A 23,487-nucleotide genomic window follows, 5' to 3' on the forward strand; every position below is an offset into this window, starting at 1 on the left:
GGAAACCAGTTGATCAAAGCTCATTGGCGGATACTATGAAACAGAAGCTGAGAGGCTAATATTTTTAAATGCTTGTGGATTTAAGGCATCTACTTTGGAAATAGAGAAGTCTGATTCTGACAACTTTAAGGGTCTTATATTTTTCAGACAGCCACGTAATAGGACCTGTGGATAAGTGATATGCTAGTTCCAGTACTGAGTTTATTCCGAGTTTATTTTTTGGTGTGTAGTTTGTTAAACCCTAGGCTATCTTTTACTATTAGTAATTCTCTTACTATGCCTAGCATATTGCCAGTCACATAAAAAGTACTTAGTAAGTTAAATATGTTCTGGTGATTGGCAGCAAGTGGAAATGACAGACTCACTATAGTCTAAGCAATGGACATGCTTTTTTGCTGTTGGATATTTTTGACCATGTACTTTCCAATGTATGTATATTTGATTATTTATATATTACATACATACAGCATTTATCTACATATTATATACATACATTAACTTTTAAAAAGTTAGAACATTAAAATATAAAAATTGAAAGGAATGAAATAAAATGAATTTAAATAAAACTTGTAATATTTTCATCTTGCATGCAAATTGTATTATGATTTTGTACTTGGAGACATTAAAATAGTATTTCCAATTTTTAAATTGGATCCTGAAATTAAGCACTAGTGTGTGATTGTTATAATAATGAAATTTCATACATTGGCTTACAGAATAATCAATAGGGACCCTGTTTACTAATAATTTGACCATTATATTTAGAACCCATATCAATTAATAAATTTTTCCTTTGTAAAAGTACAATGACTTATTGACAGTAAAACTGTCCTTTAAAAACTCTAAAACACTACATAATTAGTATTTTAATTAAAAAAGTTTAATGTTAACATTATTGCAGGTGTCCCCTCTTTCCTCCCCTTGCCCACCTCCACCCCCCCACACTTCCCCCTCCCTTGGTCTTCATCCAATTATTGTCCTTGTCCATGGGGCATGCATGTATGTTCTATGCATGTATGTTCTTTAGCTAATCCCTTCACCTTCTTTATTGTCACCCCCACCCCCCTCCCCTTGGGCACCGGGCAGGCTGTTCCATGTGTCCATATTCTGGTCCCATTTTGTTTCAGTTTATTTTGTTTATTAGATTCCACATATTAGTGAAATCATAATTAGTTTCGACCAACCTTTATTTTCTGCTTAAAAAATAAGCATTTCTGAATTGCTCTACTCAGAAACTCCAGAGTTACAAAGAGGCTGCTGTGCATTTCCTATGAAAACATTTGGATACCGCCCCCCCACCCCGTACATCTGTAAAATTCTTATATTTAAAATCATTCATATTCAGCATGCACCTTCTAAATATGCCAGTGAAAAATAAAATGATTATTTTTCCTCAAATGTTCGGCGGACGCTCTAAATTAGCCAGCTGGTCTCTTGTCGTGGCTGAAAATATACAGTGTTTTTATGAAAAGTGATAGTAAATATGTCCATGGCACCAGTCACTTGATATGCAAGTGGAAATCGCACTGGTGCAGTGACTTACGGTTGGGGAAGAGCAAGTGTGTGAAGAGGGGAATCGATGAGAACAGTGCTTCTCAGGCCTTGCAGTGGCTCACAGAGAATAATTCATTTGAAGGAAGTGCAATCACCTTGTTTTATGGCAAGGCAGTAATCTCAAGGTCTACATGTTAAGTTTTTTTTATTATTATTGAAGAGCAGAAGTCATTTAAAAACATGACCTGTTAGAACAATTCAATGCACCAAGTCTATTTGCAAAAATTGTCTTGTAAATCATGATTCATAATGCGATTGTGATCAGTATACAGTGTTAGAAATTCATCTCTCTCGATGGTATAGTTCTTCCCGTGTGGTTCCTTTTATGCAATGGAAGAGTCCTCACCCCCACTTTTCTTTCTTTTTTTTAGTTTGCTTTATTTTGTTCTATTTTGTTCCTGTATTTTATTGTCTGCTCTATTTTAAACTACCTTATACTCTTTCTTGGCCTATCTTTTGTAATCTGACTTGTGTCACCAGTACTGTAAGATGTATGATAGGGACAAAATGCCATAATAAACAAAGCCATCCACACTTTCACTGAGACTCTATACTCAGAGCCTCTCACAGATCATGAACTAATAACAGATGAATGCCTGGGATGGTGGAGTTGAGGAGGGCTTTAGAGATCTTCTATTCCCAGTCCCCTTGTTTAAAGATGAGAAACTGAAAGCCAGAGAGGCCAAGTGGCTTGCTCAGATAATACCTCTAGAGTGACAGCGCAGATGTGCTTTATTCTCAGACCAGTGCTTTACCACCTGCAAAAACTTCTTCTGATTAAAACCAACTGAATTGTTCACTTGGCAGCCATCATCTCGATGGCTACACCATTTGTGACAATTGTGTCCTTTCTTGAGAATTCATTCAACCCTTATTATATGGTATGGATTGAGCGCCTATGCCATGCCAAGGCTACTGAGGATAAAGCAGAAAACAAAGAAAACAGAGCCCTGCCTTCACAGCCATCATTCTAGTAGAGTGAAGGATGACAAACAATAAATGAGCAGAACATACAGCATGCAGGATGGTGTTAAGTGTTTTGAAGAAAAACAGTAACGAACAGGAAATATTTGGGTGTGGAGGGGGAAAGAGTGTGCAAAGTCTTTTTTTAAATTTTTTTATATATATATCTTTATTGATTTCAGAGAGAGGAAAGGAGAGGGAGAGAGAGAGAGAGAGAGAGAGATGGAAACATTAATGATGAGAGAGTCATTGATGGAGCCCACAACCCAGGCATGTGCCCTGACCGGGAATCAAACCCTGATCGCCTGGATCCTAGGTCGACGCTCAACCGCTGAGCCACACCCTGCTGGGCGGGTGTGCAAAATCTTGAGCAGCATAGCAAGGAAAGGTATTACAGAAAATGGGACATCCGAGTAAAAACCTATGGCGGTAGAGGGCCATGCAGTCCATTTACTTCATGACTGGAAAATCTTGACTTTTTCCACAGGGAAAGATGAGCCAAGATTTTCATACATCTCTCCTTTATCTTCTCTAAGAAGTCAACCAGATAAACATCGTGATGTTTAGGTCTTTTACCCAAAATATTTGAGGCAATCAGAAGCATTTCTTTTATGTTGCACATCTAGATATACGTGATTATAACAACTATAACTCTGTCCATAAAAAATGTAAATGGACTTAGCTGGCATTTGAGAGCTGGGCAGGGAAAACTGGATTTAGGTCAGCTGGGCCGGGGCCTGCTTTTCTGCCCATCATTAAGGCTTACTCTCTAGAGCTCTGATGAATCACAGCTTGAGAGATCTCTACCACTTGGAAACACTTTAGCCTGAGACCTGGGAAGCAGCGAGCAGTAGAAAAGGCACTTGTTTACTCAAAAACGAAGCAGTTTTCTGACAATGACCATACCCTTGAACATCTTTTGAAGGAAAAAAGCCCTCAGATCAGGAGGCTTAACCATGAGCTAGCTTTTACTGTAAGTAGAGGAGAGCTAGCTTTGTGATTGTTAATTGTCTCGTGTTTTGTCTGATGTTAAGAGAAAAAAGGTTCTTTGATTTAAAAATTTTTAAGAATCTCTATATATCTGTCATAGATGAGAATAAATATGAGACTTATAACCCAAACACTTCATGTATGGGTGCATAAACTACATATCTACGTATAACTATAAATTCCCCTTAGAGGCTTTCAGAATTCATATATACTTCTTAGTTACAAAAAAATTCTGTTATTTCAAAGCAAAAAAAGTCTTAATCAAATTCCCATCTTCATTTATTCCTTCATTAATCTGCAAACATTTATTCAGTGTATATTGTATGCCAGGCACTGAACTAGGCACTGTCTATACAATAAGTTCTAGAACAATATTTTCTATAGTTTATGTATTTTCTTATTTTTTAAGGATCAAAATCAGCTGTAGTTAGGTACTTATTGTACAAATGCCTTTCCAAATTTGTTTGTGTATTAATACATTATAATACATAAAGATACATTAACTGTGTATAGCACCGTCAACTTCTGGAAGAGAACCTGTCATTTCAATTCACTTAAGTATTAACTTAAGGGGTAAAGAATTACTATACAATATGTGTGCCTCACTTTAAGAGATAGGCTATTTAAATAAACAATAAGCTAATTAGGAGGACAGTGATATTAAGTAATAAATAAGTTTCAAATTTTTCTAAAGAGACTCTATAATAATGTTATAATGTCAAAATCCAGTTACACAATAATCATGGGGATGTAAAGTTCAGCATAGGGAATATAGTCGATAATATTGTAATAACTATGTGTTGTGCCAGGTTGGTGGGATCACTTTGTTAGTTATATAAATGTCTAACCACAATGCTGTACACTTGAAACTAATATAATATTGAATGTCAACTGTAATTGGGGGGAAAAAAGATATTGAAATTGTTTCAGCCAGGGCATGGATATTTGGGATCTTTAAAAATTTCAATAGCAGGAGGACTTCCAGTTATGGAAAGATGGAGTAGACATACTTTTCCATTTTCCTTCTGCTAATACAGCTAAAGACACTAGTCATCTAATACACCTAAAGACTCTAATAGTTAAATATAAAACAAACATAAGAAGACTCTGAAGGGGAAAAGAAGAAGGCAGGCCAGCTAGAGATCTTAAGACCTAAGGAATGACACAGCATGAGTTTGATGAACGTTTTCACCCTCATATATCCCAGATTTATTGTTGAAGAAGCCAGCAATCTAGAAACACCCATAGGTGCAGATAAAAACAGCACCAACAAAAACCTGCTCTCATTGCTAAGGACCAAGAAAGGGACAGAGGACTATTAAATAGTAAGTGCTCTACTCTACTCTTGGACCCATCAGAGAACCCCAGCCTCCACCACTTCCTGTCTTGCCTAAGGTTTAGGGAGGAGGGGACCTAACAACACTTATGAAAGTCACAGCCCAGGGACACAGGCCCACTAAAAGACTGAGATTTAGTCAATATTAGAGAAGATGTCTCTTCCTCCACAATTAACACTACATGAACAAGGCTCCAGTAGAATAACAGTGGCTTTCAGCTGAAAGATCTGCAAGATGCAAAATATGTGAAGATAAAACTAATAGATCCCAAAGGAGAAACAGACAAACCTGTTCACATACAGCTATAGTTGGAGACTTTAACAGTATTCTCTCAACAATTGCTAGAACGACTAGAAAGAAAATTAGTAAGGTTATAGAAGAACTAAACAGCATCAACCAACAGAACCTAATCGATATTTATAGGACATGCCACTAAACAACAGCATAATACCATTCTTTTCAAGTATCCACAGAACCTATACCAAGATAGATCATATGTTGGGTCATAAAAAAAGCCTCAACAAATTTTTAAAATTAAAATTACACAGAATTTTTTCTCTCACCACAACAGAATAAAACTAGAAATCAATAACATAAAGAAAACAGAAATCCCTAAATACTTGGAAACTAAACAGTAGTCTTAAATAATCTATAGGTCAAAGAAGAAACTCTGTGGGTCTCAAGGGAAATTAAAAAATACATTGAACTAAAGGAAAATGAAAATACAATATATCAAAATGTGTGGAAAGCAGCTAAAACAGTGCTAAGAAGCAAACTTATAGCACGAAATGCACACATTGACAAGGAGGGAAAATTTTAAACCTGTACTCTATGCTCTCTTCTCAAGAACCTAGGAAAAGAAGAGCAAAATAAACTCAAAGCAAGCAGAAGAAATAATAAGGGCAGAAACCAATGAAATTGAAAGCAGAAAACTAGTAGAGAAAACCAATAAAATAAAGAGTTCTTCTTTAAAAACATAAAATTGACAAAGACCGGCAAAGAAAAAAGACCCAAATGATTGATATCAGGAATGAAAATGTAGATATCACTGCAGACCCTGTGTGTTGGTTTGCTAGGGCTGCCGTAACAAAGTGCCACAGACTGAGGGGCTTAAACAGGAGGAATTTGTTGTCTCACTGTGCTGGTAGCTAGAAGTCCAAAATCAAGGTTATCGGCAGTGTTGGTTCCTTCCGAGGGCTTTGAGGAAAGAATCTGTTCCAGGTTTCTCTCCTTCTTTGTGGCTGGTTGTCTTCTTTCTATACTATCTCTGCGTACAAATCCCCCTTTTCATAAAGACCCCAGTCATACTGGGTTAGAGCCCATTCTCACGAACTCACTCTGGCTTGATTGCCTCTGTAGAGACCCTGTTTCCAAGCAAGACCACATTCTGAGGTACTGGGGCTTAGGACTTCAACATATGCATTTTGCAAGATAATTCAACCATAACACCCTGCAAGCAACAAAAGAATAACAAGGAAATGCTTCCAAAACCTCTATACACATAAAATTGACAATTTAGACAAAATAGGCCAACTCTGAAAGAAAAACGATCTTCCACAATTCATGCAATATGAAGTAGATTGTTTGAATGTCCCATAACTATTAAGAAAATGGAATTCATTATTTAAAAATACAAAAAAAAATAGCCTCCAAAAGCAAACAAAGCATGGCCCAACCCTGCAGGCCCAGGTCCAGGTGGTTTAGCAGAGAATTACACCAGACATCAATCTACACAATCTCTCCCAGAGAGTGTAAGAGGAGGGAGAGGGTTCCAATTCACTTTATGCACCCATGTTACCCTGATAGCAAAACCAAACTAAGGTAATATAAAAACAAACTACAGGCCAATATTTTTCATAAATATAAATGTAAAAATTCTTACCAAAATATTAATGAATAGACTTTAGCATATAAAATCATTATACTCCAGGAGCAATTAGGGTTTATTTCAGAGATATAAGATTGGTTTGATATAATCCACCATATTAGCAGTCTAGAAAAAGAAAAATCATGAAAAGGAAAGCTACAATTGTTGCAGAAAAAGCATTTGACAAAATTTAACACCCATCCTTGATAGAAAAATAGTCTCAGGAAAACTAGGAATGGTGGAGAATTTATTCAATTTCCTAAACTTGACTTTTTTAAAAATCTACACAAGAAAACTTATTGCTAAAATTTTACTTAATGGTGAAAAACTGTATATTTTTCTCCTAAGATCAGGAACAAGGCACCGATGTGTGTTCAGAGACACATAGGACACATAGATCAAAGGATTAGAACCAAGAATCCAGAAGCAGAACTCACAAATATGTCCCGCTGGCTTCTGACAAAGGTGATAAAGGAACTTAATGTAGGAAGGGTAGCCTTTCAAAAAATGGTGCCAGGCAAGTGGATGTCCATATGCAACAAAAGTTAACCTAAACTTAAGACTCACATCTTACAAAAAGTTAACTAAAAATGAGTTGCAAACTTAAATGTAAAACTAAATTTTAAAGAAAAAAATTCTTGGGGGGGAAATCTTTGCCACTAAGGCTAGGCAAAGAAGTCCCAGATTTGAAACCAAAAGTACAATCGATACAACAAAAAACTGGGGAGAGTGGCATCAGCAAGGTAGCTGTACAGAAATTTCTAGCACTTGTCTCTTTCCAGAAGCATCAGTTTAAACGACAATCCTGGCATAGAAATACCCTCACAAGGGCTAGGGTTTACAGCACCAGAGTGGAACACAGATATATATATTTTTAAAAGTCACATTGAAAAGGATAGGAAAGGCAGTTCCTCATTACCCGTTAACTATCCTTCCCCAAGCCAGGGCAGCCAGGGAGAGAGGCACATTGAGATATCTATACACATTTAACAGAACAGCTAAAACAAACAAACAAATATAGTGAAAATACCAAATACTGGCAAAGATGCAGAGAAACTGGTTCACTCATGAACTGCTGGGAATCAAACCCTCAACCCTTCAGTGCTCAGGCTGATGCTCTAACCACTGAGCAACACTGGCCAGGGCCAGGATTCCCTTTGACTGCACAAAAGGACCAAACAAAATCCCCTCCTGGTAGGAGGCGGAGGGGGCAGGGGGAAGCAGCAGCACCTCCCTGGATTTTCCCCTCTGGCCAGGCATCACTTGGTAGGTTCTATCCTTACCCCCTGTACTAATTCTCTAGGTCTCTTCTGAACTACTTTTGAATTAAATTTAAGCAACTATTTGCTCCGTTAATCCAGGCAGGCCATTAGCACACTGTGTGCATTTACTGTACAGTATTTCAAATGAAGTGGAACTTCAAAGCCATTTGATAGGTATGGGAAAAGGGGGGCCCGATATAGCCAGAAGGAAGTAATAATCTCCCAAGGATTTCAGCAGAGAGCTAAACTTAGCTGCACACTTCACTTTTCATTTAACTTTCAACGTATAGCTGCGTGGAGTACCTTGGGACCCTGCCCTGTGTTGCAGAGAAAGCCTTAGGAAGGAGGAGAGTGGATCTGTACCTGGTCAGAATGAATATTTCCCATCATCTTAAATTCTCTTTCCCTGCCCAAGTTACCAAGGAAACGAACTTCTTAATGTTTTGCTTGCAAATGTATGTTCTTTAGCTTGAAGCAGACTCCCTGTGCAAGGAAGTGTTGGTGTCCGAGGGCTGGGAGGGAAGGGACAGACTTGAAGGACAAAAGTTGTGGCCCCCAGGAGTTGATTGAGGGGTTTGGGTCTGGCTTCAGGGTATCACCCAGGGTCGGAGGGAACAAGACCATTTTGCTCTGTCTTTCTGGAATTGGGGTACACAAAAGATGGGTGCATTTTTCTACTTCAGGGTGGACTGGAAAGCACCAGGTCTTTGTTGGAAACAGATCAGCATGGGTAAGTAAGGCTGCTGCAACCTACCTCTGGCTCCCAATCACATAAGCCACACAAACCACATGCATACTGAGACCGTCGCAATGACCCAGCTAGTAATAGCTGGAAAGGAGCCAAGGCATGCCACTCCTGCAGCTTCATCAGGAAGCCATGGTTTAGACACATGCCCGGTAAAGTGGGTGACATGGGGAAGGTGCTTTACTGTTGGTCACACCTGGGGAAAGGTCATTGGCCAGAGTAGTGGGAAGCGTGGGAAGTTTTAAGATGCTTAAGTTCCTTTGTAAACAAAGGAGTTCTCTCGCATGCCTCTGGGTTGGAGCTCCTGGCTTGCAGGGCTCTTGTACCCCTGCATTAGCCCACTTGGCCCACGGCCCTGTGGACCCCACACTCTGGGCTGATGGACTGGGACTAGCCTGATCTGTGCCAGACCCAGCTCCACCATGCAACAGAAACTCTGGACACTGGCTTTGCTCTAGCTCTCCTGAATCCCCAGATGCACCTCTTCCAGGACTGGGTTAAGGGAAACGGGACTTTGTGAACCGAGGGGTGCAGTTCCACACAAGCAAAGCTTTGTCACGTCTCATCCTCCTGTGGGGGCCTCCAGAAATGCTTATTCCAATGGTACCCCAAGAACCCCACTCCCACCAGCAATGGAGAAAGGCCATGCATGCATTTCTCTAATGACGATAACACACACACACACACACACACACACACACACACACACACAGGGTCTGTGCAGGGGTTTTTCTCATTTGCAGTGCATATGATCTGACGGCAAGGGTTTTTCAAAGACACACCCACAGCCCCCTACAAAATGGCCTGGGGGGCACACAGGCAAAGCATCCCAATCTGAATGAAAGGCGGGGGAAAAACGTTTTGTTTCAAACTCTCTTGTCTAGAAATCAGTCCCTTGACTCTAGTCAATAACTTTTCTTCTCATTTCTGGTGCAATATTAATTCAACAAGAATGTTATGCCAGGGCCTCCCTGGGAAGAGCTTGCAGTCCTTTGGGGGAAAGACTGAAAGCATCCCAGAAACAATTAAACTTGAACACAGAAAACATTATTCGATAATGAGCAGGCAGATGATAAAAGGAATAGACTCGGGTGCAAAAAAAGGAAAGGTTCCAGCAGGTGTCCTGGGGGCTGGAATGCAGGGGTGTGATGAGGCGGGCATAATCGGGGTGAGCCACGGGGTCTCCCCTCAAACGCTGAGCAGATGTAAACAGACGTGTCTGCCTTTGAGACCTAACTTGGGGTCATTTTCGGTGCAGCCTCATTTCCCCCTGGGTGAGTCACCTGGTTGTTTATTTAGCTTTTAAATCTGCGAGCCATTCCCTTTTCCATCAGTTTTGCCGACAACAACAAATGCAGTTAGAACGCCTGCCTTCCCCCAGTGCGCTGAGGAAGAAGCAGCCCTGGATTACCTGTTCCCTTGACCATCCTGTGGGCGGGGGTGTGCATTTTATCATAATTGCTCGCGGAGATAGCCTTCCCATTTTCAGATCTGTGTGTAGCCTTAGATTGCTGAGGTTGTAACGGCACGGTTTTCCTTTTCATATAAAAAATGAGTTAGACGCAGATAAAAAGGAAGCATTTGATTGCCCTCAATCAGACTCCGGCTTTCGGTTGTCATTAAATCAGAGGCTTATTTGAAACCCGTTATTGACAGTCACCCGTTCTCAGCCCGCTTATGTGCTTCTCGTGTCCGCGTGTAATTTCATGTTTTATTTGTTCTCCACGCGCTGCTTCTGTGATGTGCTCGTTGTGAGGCACCGTTTCTGGGGCGTCTCACCTTGGAGCGTGCTTAGAAAGCTGGCAGGAAACAGAATTCAGGCTGCGGGTTAGCCGTGTGGAAATGACAGTGTAAAAATGAAATTGAATTGATCAGCCCAGTTCTGCATTCCTCGCTGAAGATAGTAACTACAATTTGAAATGGCATCATTATAACGTTTTTTTACTTTCTTTACATAGAGGTGTATAATGCACAGAGCCAGCTAAATTATTAAAACCTTTTTTAATTTCCATCGAAATTCTCTTTGGACTAAAAAAATGTGACTACCTCAGGGTGAAAGTGAACTGAAATCTACTTGTAAAACTAGCTTGGAGGTGTGGGTGTTCTACTTCTTTGATAGTGGTTGGTGATTCTTCTAGAATCTCTCTTATAAATATATACATTTGTGCCTATAAATGTCCTATGTGCTTTTTTACATTGATCTCTTTCTGTATACCTTGTTCTCTGTGCCAATTAAATCTCTCTGAGTAACAGTCTTGTCATACATTATTGTAAGTAAACAAATGTGTACGTTAAGATCATTCTTACCCACACATCACCTCTAAACTTTGTGTAAAATGTCTTTTACATTAGCATAAGTATTAAGAAGATGCCATTTCTGCTATATATAGGCTGCCTTCAGCTAATCAGTTTTTCATGCATTTAAATAGGAATATTAGAATGATGGTAATTACTTTAGTTTTCTATGAATGATCCATCAAGACATTGCCTTTCACTGGATGGTAGTGCTCAGTGTTAGTAGGATGGAGTTCAATTGTTAGCTGGGTTGGAATATCTTCAGTGTTTTGTTGGTGGCTTTAAAAGGCATACTCGTAAACCTATTGTTTCCTAAGTATAAAGGCACAAGTTGCTTTAGAAAGACTAATCTGAAGCACGTGGAGACTTGGTGAAATTGTAATGAATTGTAAAATGAGACCTGTTTATTAAATGCATGAGAGATAAAAGACTTTCAGGCAGATGACACAACCTCACACACACAAACACACACACACTGGCTTTGAAAAAGTGCCTTTTATCAAAATGAGACCTTTCTTTCTTCCACTGCACAAACATATTTCTGTAGTTTCACAAATTACTTTCACGTGTAAATCCAAACTTCATAAGGTTGAATTTAAAACAACTTGCACCTTTGTGCAAAATGCACTTACGTCCTTAAACTGCCTTCCTCTGCTGGAGTTGGACCTCACCAGCGAACAGATATGTGGAACTGCCTGGTAGCTGGCAGTTCTTTTTCAGCTGCGTCTCCTTCTTTGTTTGCATGGCGGTGTTTGTTTGCACCAAGATATTGAAATAATTGCATGTTTTGCTTCATTGTTTTCTAAAAATTAAGAGAAAATTGGAGAAAATGATTGGTTTGATACTGCAAAAAGCATAGTCTTTTAAACCTGCAATCTAGAAACAGGCAGGAATCTCGGCACAGGCTGAAAGTAGCAAGTCTTTAGTTCAACGAGGTAATTGTTGAACTCGAGGAAGACATATGCATTCAGTGAGAAGGGAAAGAACAAAAATTGAAGCAAGATAGCTTCGTATTTTAAAAAATCTCCCACAAAATGATGCGCTCATGCATGCTTATATACACACGTAGGGGAACATCCGTGCATCCTTGCAAGTGCATGGAATAGGTCACTCCAGGTTGATAGCCGTGGTTACCTCTGAGGCTGGCGTGGAAATGATGAAAAGAAGGTAAAGAGAGACTTGTGATTTTATTCCAGTGTCATCTGTGTTTTTGAATCGTGTTAGTATAGTACTTGAGCAATTTAAAAAACAGTAACAAGTAAATCACTAAAAAAAGAACACGTATAAAAAGCTTGAAATCCATTGGCAAAATTTCCATCTAAAAGGTGATTTTTAGAGATTTTAGAATACTTTTAATAGTTTAGACTAACACTCAAATCTATCTTTGAGATGTTAGCCCCTCTTACATTTTCTCAAGAAAGCTACACGCCACCCTGACCAGTGTGGCTCAGTGGCTAGAGCGTTGGCCTGGGAACTGAAGAGTCTCAGGCTTGATTCCTGGTCCAGGGCTCGTATCTGTGAGTTCGCTTCCCGTCCCTCAGTCCCGGCTTGTTCTGAAGGCAACCAATTGATGTGTCTCTTTCACATCCTGCTCTCTCTCTCCCTCCTTCCCTCCCTCCCTTCCACTCTCTCTCTGAAAAGCAATGGAAAAAATATCCTCAGGCGAGGATTACCAAAAAAAATAAAAAGAAAGTTTCATGCCACAGACAGTATATGATTGTCTAACCACTATGCTGTAGTCCTGAAACTAATATAAAATAATATTGAATGTAAACTGTAATTGAAAAAAAATTATTTTAATTTTTTTTTTATAAAGAAAATTTCATGTACAAAACACAGGACTACCTACACAGTGTAAAAATTGATCATCCCCACAGCCTAATGGTGTTCGCTGGGCAAACAGTGATTTCCATGTTGTCAGGTGATGATACTGAGGTTCAAGAAGGTTGATAAGAAATTTGCCCTAGTACATATGGCTGTAGGTCAGAGACCTGAACATGAACCCATGAGCACATCTTTGGGTACAGATCCAATGTGCTGTACTGGTTTCTATGGATTGAATGTGCTCCCCACCCACCCAAATTCATATGTTAAGTCCTAACCCCCCATGTGACCATATTGGAGATAGGATCGTTAAGGAGGTGATTAAGATTGAATGGAGCATAAGGGTGGAGCTCTAATCCAATAGACCTGGTGTCCTAATAAAAAGAAGAGACACCAGAAAGATCTCTCTCTCTCCTCTCTCTCTTTTTCTTTCTCTCTCTCTTTCTCTCTGCCATGTGAGGACACAGTAGACATCTACAAGCTAGGAAGGGAGCTCTCACCTGGAACCGAATCACCTGATACCTTGATCTTGGATGTTCCAGCCTCCAGAACTATGAGAAAATCAATTTATGTTGTTTAAGCACACAGAATATGGTATTTTGCAAATGCCACCTAGCAGACTAAATTGGTGGTGGAAAGGTACTTGTCTTCCTGAAGGTCAAAAATATTCCATCATCTTTTTGTCCCATAAAATCTTTTCACCCTCCCAAGAAACATGGTTATCAGCCACCAGTATTTACTGTCTATATAGAGTGGTCCGAGGCATGTTAGCGCACAGAGAAAATAATGCTAGGGTAAAAAAGGAAAGATGACACAGGCCTATCAACCAATCTAAGAAAAAGACTTTGCCACACCATTAACAATTCCCAGATGCCTCTGTAAAGGAAATCATTGAGCTTGTTGTTTATAGCAACCTAGGAAAAAATGTGACCTTTGGATTCAGACAGACATGGACACAGATTCCAGCTCTGCTACTTACAACTATAGAACTGACTCCTTAGCCTAAACCTGAGTCCTGTAGGCATTAGAGTTGTGCTTCAGTTTGGCTTGTACCTAATAGAATTGTTGTGAGACTTAAATCATTCCCTCAGCTCCCGACACATGCCAGTACCCAATAAAATGTTCAGTCGCTGTTCCTTCCCTTCACTTTCATGCTTCAGTCATATATTTTTGCCTCATTTCTTATCATATCTTGCTTCTCTACCTGCTGTTTTACAGGAAGTTGTTTTTCTTTTGCGAGTATGTCATACAGAGTTTAAAATCTATAGACAAACTGTTATACTTTATATTCCTGTAATGGTTTGGATCTTAATAAAGTGGTTCTACGTACACTAATCTTATTTTCCCTTTGTAAAAATGTGTCATTAGCTTTCCCTTTGACCCTCTAGTTGCTCCTAAGGCCCTGCAATCTAGGATGTTAACGCTTGGAGAATCCAAACACAGTGTCGACACAAAGCCCAAGGGATTGTGTTTTATGTGCTCACATGTTTCATGCCATCAGCATATTATAACAACACTTTGAAAAAAGTTTAAGTAGATATTGGTTTTTGTTGCCAATATCAAGATTTATTGGTTCAAGAATTATTGATCATGGGCAAATCTTGCCCATTATTATGCCTTGAGGACAAATAAATCTTTATCAGCTGAACATGAATCAATATAATTATGCTCCACTTATGCACATCTTTTTTCCTAACAGTATTGAGTTTTCAACCAAATCATGAAATATGAGAGAAACTACTGAGGGAGGCAGTTGTGAGGAATCATGCCAAGAGCATCCGTGCCAATACTAGATAAAGCCAAGCCTTACTAGCTCTTGCTGACAGAATGGAGGTAATCCCAGCAAAATGTAGAAGTTACTCTGACATTTATCTTAGCAATATTTTTTTCTGATATATCTCCATGGGCAAGGGAAACAAAAGAAAAAAATAAACAAATGGGACTATATCAAACTAAAAAGTTTTTGCACAGCAAATGAAACCATCAACAAAACAAAAAGACAACCTACTGAATGGGAGAAGACATTTGCTAATGGTACAGCCCATAAGAAGTTACTATCCAAAATTTATAAAAAACTTATACAACTCAACACCAAAAAAACAAACAATCCAATTAAAAAATGGGCTGAGGACCTGAATGCACACTTTTCCAAAGAGGATATACAGATGGCAAATAGACTTATGAAAAGATGCTCAACATCACTAGTTGTCAGAGAAATGCACATTTAAACTACAATGAGATATCACCTCAAATATGTCAGAATTGTTATCTATAATAAATCAACAAACAATAAGTGCTGGCGAGGGTGTGGAGAAAAGGGAACCCCCTCGTGCACTGCTGGTGGGAATGCAGGTTGGTGCAGCCGCTATGGAAAACCGTATGGAGGTTCCTCAAAAAATTAAAACTACAACTATCTTATGATTCAGCAACTCCACTTCTGGGTATATATCCAAAGAAATCCAAAGCACTAATTTGAAACAATATACGCACCCCTATGTTTATTGCAGCATTACTTATAATAGCCAAGCTATGGAAGCTACCCAGTGCCCATGAGTAGATGAGGGAATAAAAAAAGCTATAGTACTCAGCCATGAATATTACTCGACCATAAAAAAATAATTAACACTTTCCATTTGCAGCAACGTGGATGGACCTGGTGGGTATTATTTTAAGTGAAATAAGTCAGAGAAAGACAAATACTATATGATTTCACTTATATGTGGAATCTAAAGAACAAAATAAACAGACTCAGATGCAGAGAACAAACTGACATTTGCCAGATGGGAGAGGGATTGGGGGGCTGGGTGAAAAAGGTGAAGGGATTGTTAAATACAAATTGGTAGTTACAAAATAGTCCTGGGGATGTAAAGTACAGCACAGGGAATATAGTCAGTCATATTGTAGTAACTAGGTATGGTGCCAGGTGGGTACTTGAATTATCAGGGTTGGGGTGGATCACTTCATAAATAATTATGTAATTGTCTAATCACTATGATGTACAGCTGAAACTAATATAAAATAACATTGAATGTCAAAAATGTAGAAATTAAGTTTTGAAGATACTGATTTAGATATACAAAAATGTCATAAGATAGAATGAAAGACTTTAAAACTGGGAGAAATTGTGACAGTCATATCATATACTAGAGCAGGTAGCTGAGAGAGATCTAGAAGGGAAGGCAGAAAGCGGCATAAAACCCAGGGACTCTGAATATATCTTATACCTTCCTCAGTGATTCTAAGGTGCAGCCTTCAGGGAATGGCTCACTTCCTCATTAGATGCAAAGGTATCCAGCAACATTTCCTTCTATTTGCATGGACTGGCTTAATGTCGTTTTGTTTAAAGTAACCCTGTCACCTCTGATGAAACTGAAACCTCCAGTTCTTCATTATATGACTTTTGGTTCCTGCTTGTGATCTACGGTAGATCTACTCTAAATACCAAATTTTTTTCCTGTTAAGCTCCAACTTGTTTTTGGTCTTGTGTGTAAGCCACCAAATCCTTTTTGTATTTTGATTCGGTCGGATTTGTGGATTAATCCCGCCCAGCTTTGTTTCATTCTTACCGTTAATCAGCCTCCTTCTCTAGCTCAATCCCAGCCACTGAAATTGGACCAAAGACAGTGTCTTATCATAGCCCCAAATCCATGTACTGTTTTACATAGATGTTAACACCAGATGGGGCCTCCTTCCAGCCTACCTCTGCATCTTACACACATGTTAGGCCTAATAAGATGCAATGCTGAAATAAAAAAATAAATAAAAAAAGATCTTGAATAGGTTTCTACTTAGTACCAAGCTGCCTGTCACAACACAAGCACAACATTAATTATGTGGGAGTGTGATTAATATCCAGCCTCCAACTCTGCTCTTCGATGCAGGAAATCTATTTTCTTTCCTGACCCCACAGTCAAGTTTAAGCTGACTGTTTTTAGTACCTTTGGATTTCTGGTTGACCCCACAGAAAACTTTAAAACTTGCCTGGGCTTGCCGTGGCAGTGTTGCCGATAGAGACTGGAAGAGCTACGTTTTGTAGAAGTCCATCCCTTGTCATTTTCTTGCTCATGATCTAAGCAAGACATATCTAAGCAAACTGAAGCTCGTCATGGTTGGCATGATCATTTCACGGGGTGCAATGCCCAGTTCTAGGAATTCAGAAGACAAAGACCCAGGAAGGGGAAAGGAAGAATTAGAATATACGCTGCTTTAAATTTTTTTTAATGAAAATGTTCTTTCTGTGATATTTAGAAATCAAACCATAGCACCTCCTGGATGGTAGTCATCCCGTGAACACGGATCTTAGCAGCAGGTGACTGATTACCCAAAATGCACAAAATGCTGGGTAATGCTACAGTGAGGCACAGACATTCCTGGCCTGGCATTTGCCACGTGGCTGCGTGAAACGGTGCATCGAGTCAGAGAGTAACCACGGGGGGATTAGGAGGCGGACAGTGTAGGGGGGGTGGCTTTACTCCTGGGGTGGCTGGTACCACCAGGATAAAATCCACAGCCAAGTTTACAGCCACATGTAACCATCCATCCTTCACACCCCTCACCTTGTGCATTGCTTTACGATCTGCAAACACTTCCACACTGAAGTCAAATAATCCTCTGAAGAGCTTTATGATATAAGTCCTCGTGCCAATTTACAGAGAACATTGAGGTTCAGAGAGGGCTGGTGACTTGCCCCAGGACTCTAGCTGTTTATCAGTGTGGGGGACTGACTTTGCAAGTAACTAACTTAAGTTGCCAGCTCTCTCTTCTCTAAAACACAGCTACCTACGTTTATATGTAAAGCTTTTCTCTAGTCTCCAAGTATTTCTGTATAGATCAAAAGCCAATATGACATTCTGTATCCCTTGTCTAGCTTTATGATGATGGTGCCTAGAGTCTGATATTCTCTTAGACACATGCGCTGTCTTTCCACCTAATTTCAGGCCTCTCTGGGAAATAACTTTTATTGTGAGCATTCCACGCACACTGGGCATTTGGTATGTACTTCTTCATGATGTCAATATGAAACCATTGCGGGAGCCATTATTTATAAATATTATTCTAAACTCTCTCTTTAGTCATTTAGTGGTGTGTTTATCCATTTGCCAATTTTTAATGAACCCATAATAGGCCATTTCTATGCTTGGAAATGGATGTTTATCATGTGGTATGGTAAGAAGAATCTCCCAAACCAGAGATTAGATTTGAAGTGCAGGCCTAGATCTGTCAGTTTGTGTGACTTGTGTGCCCTTCCAGGTGTGGTAGAGGGAAAATAACCAGAGGGACATCAGGGAGCTCCTGGGACTCCAAGGAGCACGGTTGGTCTGAGGGAGAGAGCACTGGTTTATGAGTCAGAAGACCTGGTGTCCAGGCATGGCTTTGCTAATACAGTATTATGGGACTTTGATGAGGTCATTCATTTGGCCTCTAAATTTCCATTTTCTCATCTGAAAAGAAGGATTAATATTACTGACTGTGTGAAAGCAGCCCATGCAGTGCTGTAGAAATTTAAATAAAGTTGCCATAGTGCACAAATTTTATAAAAACCATAATAATGTATTTCCTTGCAGCTGCTGAATCAGTGTCTCAAAATATGCACAACGTAAACTTCTTTTAGTCTAGACTCGTATCATTCTCTTTGATTGCTATGATAAATCTCAAACAGAGAAAATAGAGAGTTATGATGCTACTCATAACATTCACAGATCTTAGGTAGACATACGCTAAGGACTGAGTTTTCTTCGTTCAACTCCACCTGACTCCTTTTTTCAGCTTGATTTAACATTTACTTGTCACAGGTAAGCACAGCTCATGGAAGAATTTAGTTGCAGCAGAAAGTCATCAAGTGTCCATGGTGCAGTGCCTAGAAGTTTGTTCAGCAGTCCAGGGCTTTGTCTTTGTTCATGTTCAAGAAGTTGAATTCATATTTCCTCCTCAAAATTCAGACGTGGTTAAGTAAAAATGATCATTTGAGTAGATATTTGAAATATGTCTCCCTTTTAAAAAGCGAGCAAGTGCTGTCAAAGCACTTTAGCGTAGGACAGGAGTCACTGCTGTGAAAAAGCTGCACACAGTCCAGGAAGGCCCTTCTGGGATGGGGCTAGGAGCAAAGCAATAATGATGGACCATGAGAAGATGTCACCACTGCTTTATAAACAGAAGCTCTTCAGCAAAATCAGTGTCAGCAAAAGGTTCGCTTATTCTTGCTTTACTGAGCATGAAATGGGATTGAAAGATGGTATTAAATGGATTATTAAACTGAAGAAATGACGTCTTGTGTGATCTTTCACGCCAAAGCCCGCACTTGAGACAGGCATTGTCTCCGTGAAAAGCTCTCCAAAGACCCAGGTCCTTTGTATGAAGCCTGAGCCTTTTAAATGTTAGACTGAAAGTTTTATTTCCTGTCTCTATGCTGGAACCGTGATCCCTTAGAGGATTACTAATGCTCCTCAGTTATTTTATCCCTATGTCAACATGTAGGGAAGGAATGTTTGTGAGAACTTATAAATTTCAAACACAGAAAACTCTTGATTTTTTATGTAACAGGAAAAGAAAACTAATTTATTTTTAAACATATAAACCATCTTTTTAACTTCTATTTTGTTTTCTTTCTACTAATTATTCTTAAAATTTCTACAGGTCCAAATTAAATATAATCAATGTATTTAAAACCTTGCTTGATTTAGGCTTTTTAAAACAAGTTACACAATGAAGTCACATTTATTAAAAATCCAAAGAAGTAAATGATCAAATTATCATTTCCCATTCTTATACAAATGAAACTTAACATGCTTACATAGTTAAGATTCTTGCTAAAACTAGATTTTACAAGGAAGCGCACAGATGGGCCTAGGAGAAGGTTTAGGAGCTTGACTAAAGTTTGGTAAAGCCAAGAATCTTTGTCATACCTTGATCTTAGACTTCTATCGTCTGGAACTATAAGAGTACACATTTATGTTGTTTAAGCCCACTCAGTTTGAGGGACTTTGTTATAGCAACCCTAGAAGCTAATACAACACTTGTATATGGGGAGCTTTTTGAGAGCAGGAGCTGAATTTAACCTGTAGCTCCAAGGCCTAGCCACCCAGATCATGCCTTATTTAGATTCAACACATTTAGATCTTGTGTAAGTGTATTTTTTAAATTTGACTGTCGTTTTTAACTGTAGAACAATTAGAGAAGGAAACCATGGAAACATCTAAGGTCATAGTTTGCAGACTTAAATTATTGCAGAATCTTGAAAAGTCTTTCCAGGAGTGAGATTATGCTGTGCTATATGCCATAAGCAATCTGGACCCAGCACCATCAACGAAAGTTCCATGGACTGGCCTCAGCATCATGCCAACATCAAAACATCCTTATTGTTATTTCTCTCTCACTTGCTCTACCATTTAGGTGATTAAACCAAATTTACAGAGAGAGACCGATGACCTTTCAGTGCACCAGATGATACTCCAACCATCTGCGTCACATGGTCTAGGACAAGAGTCATTTTTTAAAAAATCTGCTTCCCTTGAGAGGATGTGGGGACCTGGGTACACATTTGATATATTACTAATTATATTCTGATAATTTATTGAAAGGAGGGAGAGTAATTTGGGAAGCTCTGGCAACCTGCATGAATAGAATTGATGGTGGAGGAAAAACCGTATTATAAATGGCATTGGAAGTGGAATATATTTGAATGGGATTAAAGATATTTATCAGCAGTGAGGTTGACAGTTCACAGTGTGGTCTGCTTGGCTACTCAGCTTTCTGACTACAATGAGATTCCTCTAACTCTACTTCCACTGCTAATCTCAGAATTCACAGTTTAAATTCCCACTAGCTATAAGATTATCCTTAAAAACCAACTTCAGGAAAAAAAAAATCAAGAAACAAGAATTCAGCAGAAATGCAAAGCCCTAAATTAAATTTGAGAAATTATGATGCAGGATTTGACACTGTCTGAAGTGTATTTTCAGATTCATTCTGTCTGTCAGTCCTTCCACTTATCTATAAAATTTTTATATATATATATAAATTCTTGTTTGAGGAGAGCCCTAAGAAGTTTAGCAATGTTTTTAAGGTGCTATGCATCATTGACCTCTTCTCATATGTAGTGTATGTATATTGCACTTAACAAAACCTTAAAAGATGTTAAATCTATAAAAGCAAGCACAGTGCAGGATGTGAGTGGACTAAACTAGATTTTACAAAGAAGTGCACAGATGGGCCTAGGAGAAGGTTTAGGAGGCTGACTAATGGAATCTTCAACCCAAGAACTGTAAAGTGCATTCCCAACCTGGAGTTTATGAATGATTGCAGAGTGCAAATTTAGTTTGTAAACCCATGTGATGTCTGATGGTGTTATGGATTTTCAGGGGAAGTGTTTTTCTCCAAGAGCAAATTTTCCTGCTCTACTCAGATAGACAACTTTCTTTACTTCTCCTAGGATGTGGAGGAATGTTGAAGGACCAAGTTATTTCGAGTTTGCCTTTACACTTTATACTAAGTGGTATTTCTATTAGATACATCATCCTGGAAGAGACCCCCTTAGTCTGTAATTCCTGTTCACCTTGAGACCATGAAGTTCAAGATCAACTTGAGCAAACACTGTCAGGCTAAGTGCTGGCTCCAGTAATCAACTCACATCTTTCATTCCTATTTTCAGTAGATTTCAGTCTCTGACTTTTTAACATTCTTACTATCTCATATAAGCATTTAAAGCTTTTTTTTAATTTTTTTATTTGTCTGTCTGCCTTAGATCTAAGGTCTTAAGGAAGCATTTTACAGTCATACCATTGGCTTTATCCTTACACCACTTTTTCCTGAAACTTATTACCACTTCCTACCCTGGAATTGATCTCTTGGGTGTCATATGTTAATTTTGGAAGTGTCATCTAGAGGAGTGAATGACAAAAATTATTTTAAGCCTAGAAAATCTTAGCTCCCTTAAATTTAACAGTTCTTTCTTTAGCTTATTTCTTTCCTTTCACATTTTTATCATTGGCCATAAGAAGAAGCCAGGTGGCCATTTCTATCTTTTGCCTGGGAATCTTCTCACTCGGATGTCTAACAGTTGGTGCTGGCTGACTGCTAGAGCCTCATCTGAGGCTGTTGGCTGGAATACCTACATGGGACTGGGGCTCCCTCACAGTGTAGCAGCTGCGTTCCAAGAGCAGGTACTCCAAGAGAGACCAGGGGAAAACTGCATCATCTTTTATAACCTAGTCTCAGAAGTTGCACAGCATCTCTTCCTCCATAGTCATGGCCCCCCCAGATCCAGGGGCTGGGAACATAGTTCCAACAACTAGTGAGAGGAGTAGCAATGTCACCTTGTAAGGAAAGCATGTGGGATGGGAAATCTAGTTGCAGCTGTCTTTGAAAATTGAATCTGCCACACTGGAGGAATCTAAAAAATAATAGCCATAAAAATTCTTCAGTTCAGACTACCAAATCACTCTAAGAAATTAGTGTTTATCTATAATCACTTAGCAATTTATTAATGGAGTCCAAAATAAATTTTTATTTTTCCTGATTCTCACCCTATAGTACCAAGTTCTAAATTAAATGGTTTATGTCCAAATATCAAAATCAGCATAACAAAATGGATGAAACTGAATACATTTATTTTTCCTATTTGTTCTAAGGTCTGAAAAGCGTATTATATTGTATAAATTGAAGGAAGCCTTATCACATAGGTGGTTTGGAAGGCAGGCAGTAGAGAAGTTCCTTTAACACAATTGTACTCCCTTACTTATTCAGACCACTCGTGGTGACCCCAACCCATATCAAAGAAAACACCCCAACCTCGTGCATTTAAATCCTGTTGCAAGTCCTAGATGTCAAATCTCAATCATAATATCACAGTCAGTATGTGTGCTTTAAGGGTTTATAATTTTCAAGTATTACAATTTTTTTGAAGCGTAGCCTAGAAGAACCAGTCATAAGAGGGAAAAGTTCTGTGGTGGACATCTGCTCTGTGAGTTATCAGATATGCCCAGAGGGCCACTAAATTGGGAAGATAAGGGAATGTTCAGAGTATTCTGCATTAATTCTCCCCCATATAAAAAGATGACAGTCTGTGATCATCCCATTTCTGTCAGGACCTTTGGAAGGAAGCACTCCCTTGAAATAAATCCCAGTGCTAAACTCTATTAAAGCCCACCAGCATTTCTTAAATCTTGATTCTGCCCTAGGCACTTAAATCTCCGTTTCCATTTCCCACCCCCACCCAGACTGCAAGGGACACAAATGACAGAGTCCTTGCCCTCAGAGAATTTACACCCTGAGGAAGGATGAGGGTATAAGAGGAAAGGGGAAGATGTAAAACAGAGTATACGTGACTATTAAGTAAGAGCGCACTGGACATGGAATCAGAAGATCCCCATTTTAGCCAAAGCTTGCCGTTAAGTAGTATGTAAATTTAGGCAAGACCCTCAATCCCCTTTACTCTAACTTGCTGCATAATTAATAAATACTAATTTCCTTCCCACAGTGATGGTAGTATCTTTCTCATAGATTTTTTTTTTTTTTTTTTTTGGTTTAAAATACATGAGCTGGTTCATTTAAAATGCTTACTACAGCTTCTAGTACACAGGAAGCACTCAATAAATGTTCACTTCATTATGATCTAGTAGTAGTGTTGGTAGAGTGTATGGGAATGCTTTGTAA

This window comes from Miniopterus schreibersii (genome assembly GCF_964146895.1).
Source record: "Miniopterus schreibersii genome assembly, chromosome: 6".
Lineage (NCBI taxonomy): Eukaryota > Metazoa > Chordata > Mammalia > Chiroptera > Miniopteridae > Miniopterus > Miniopterus schreibersii.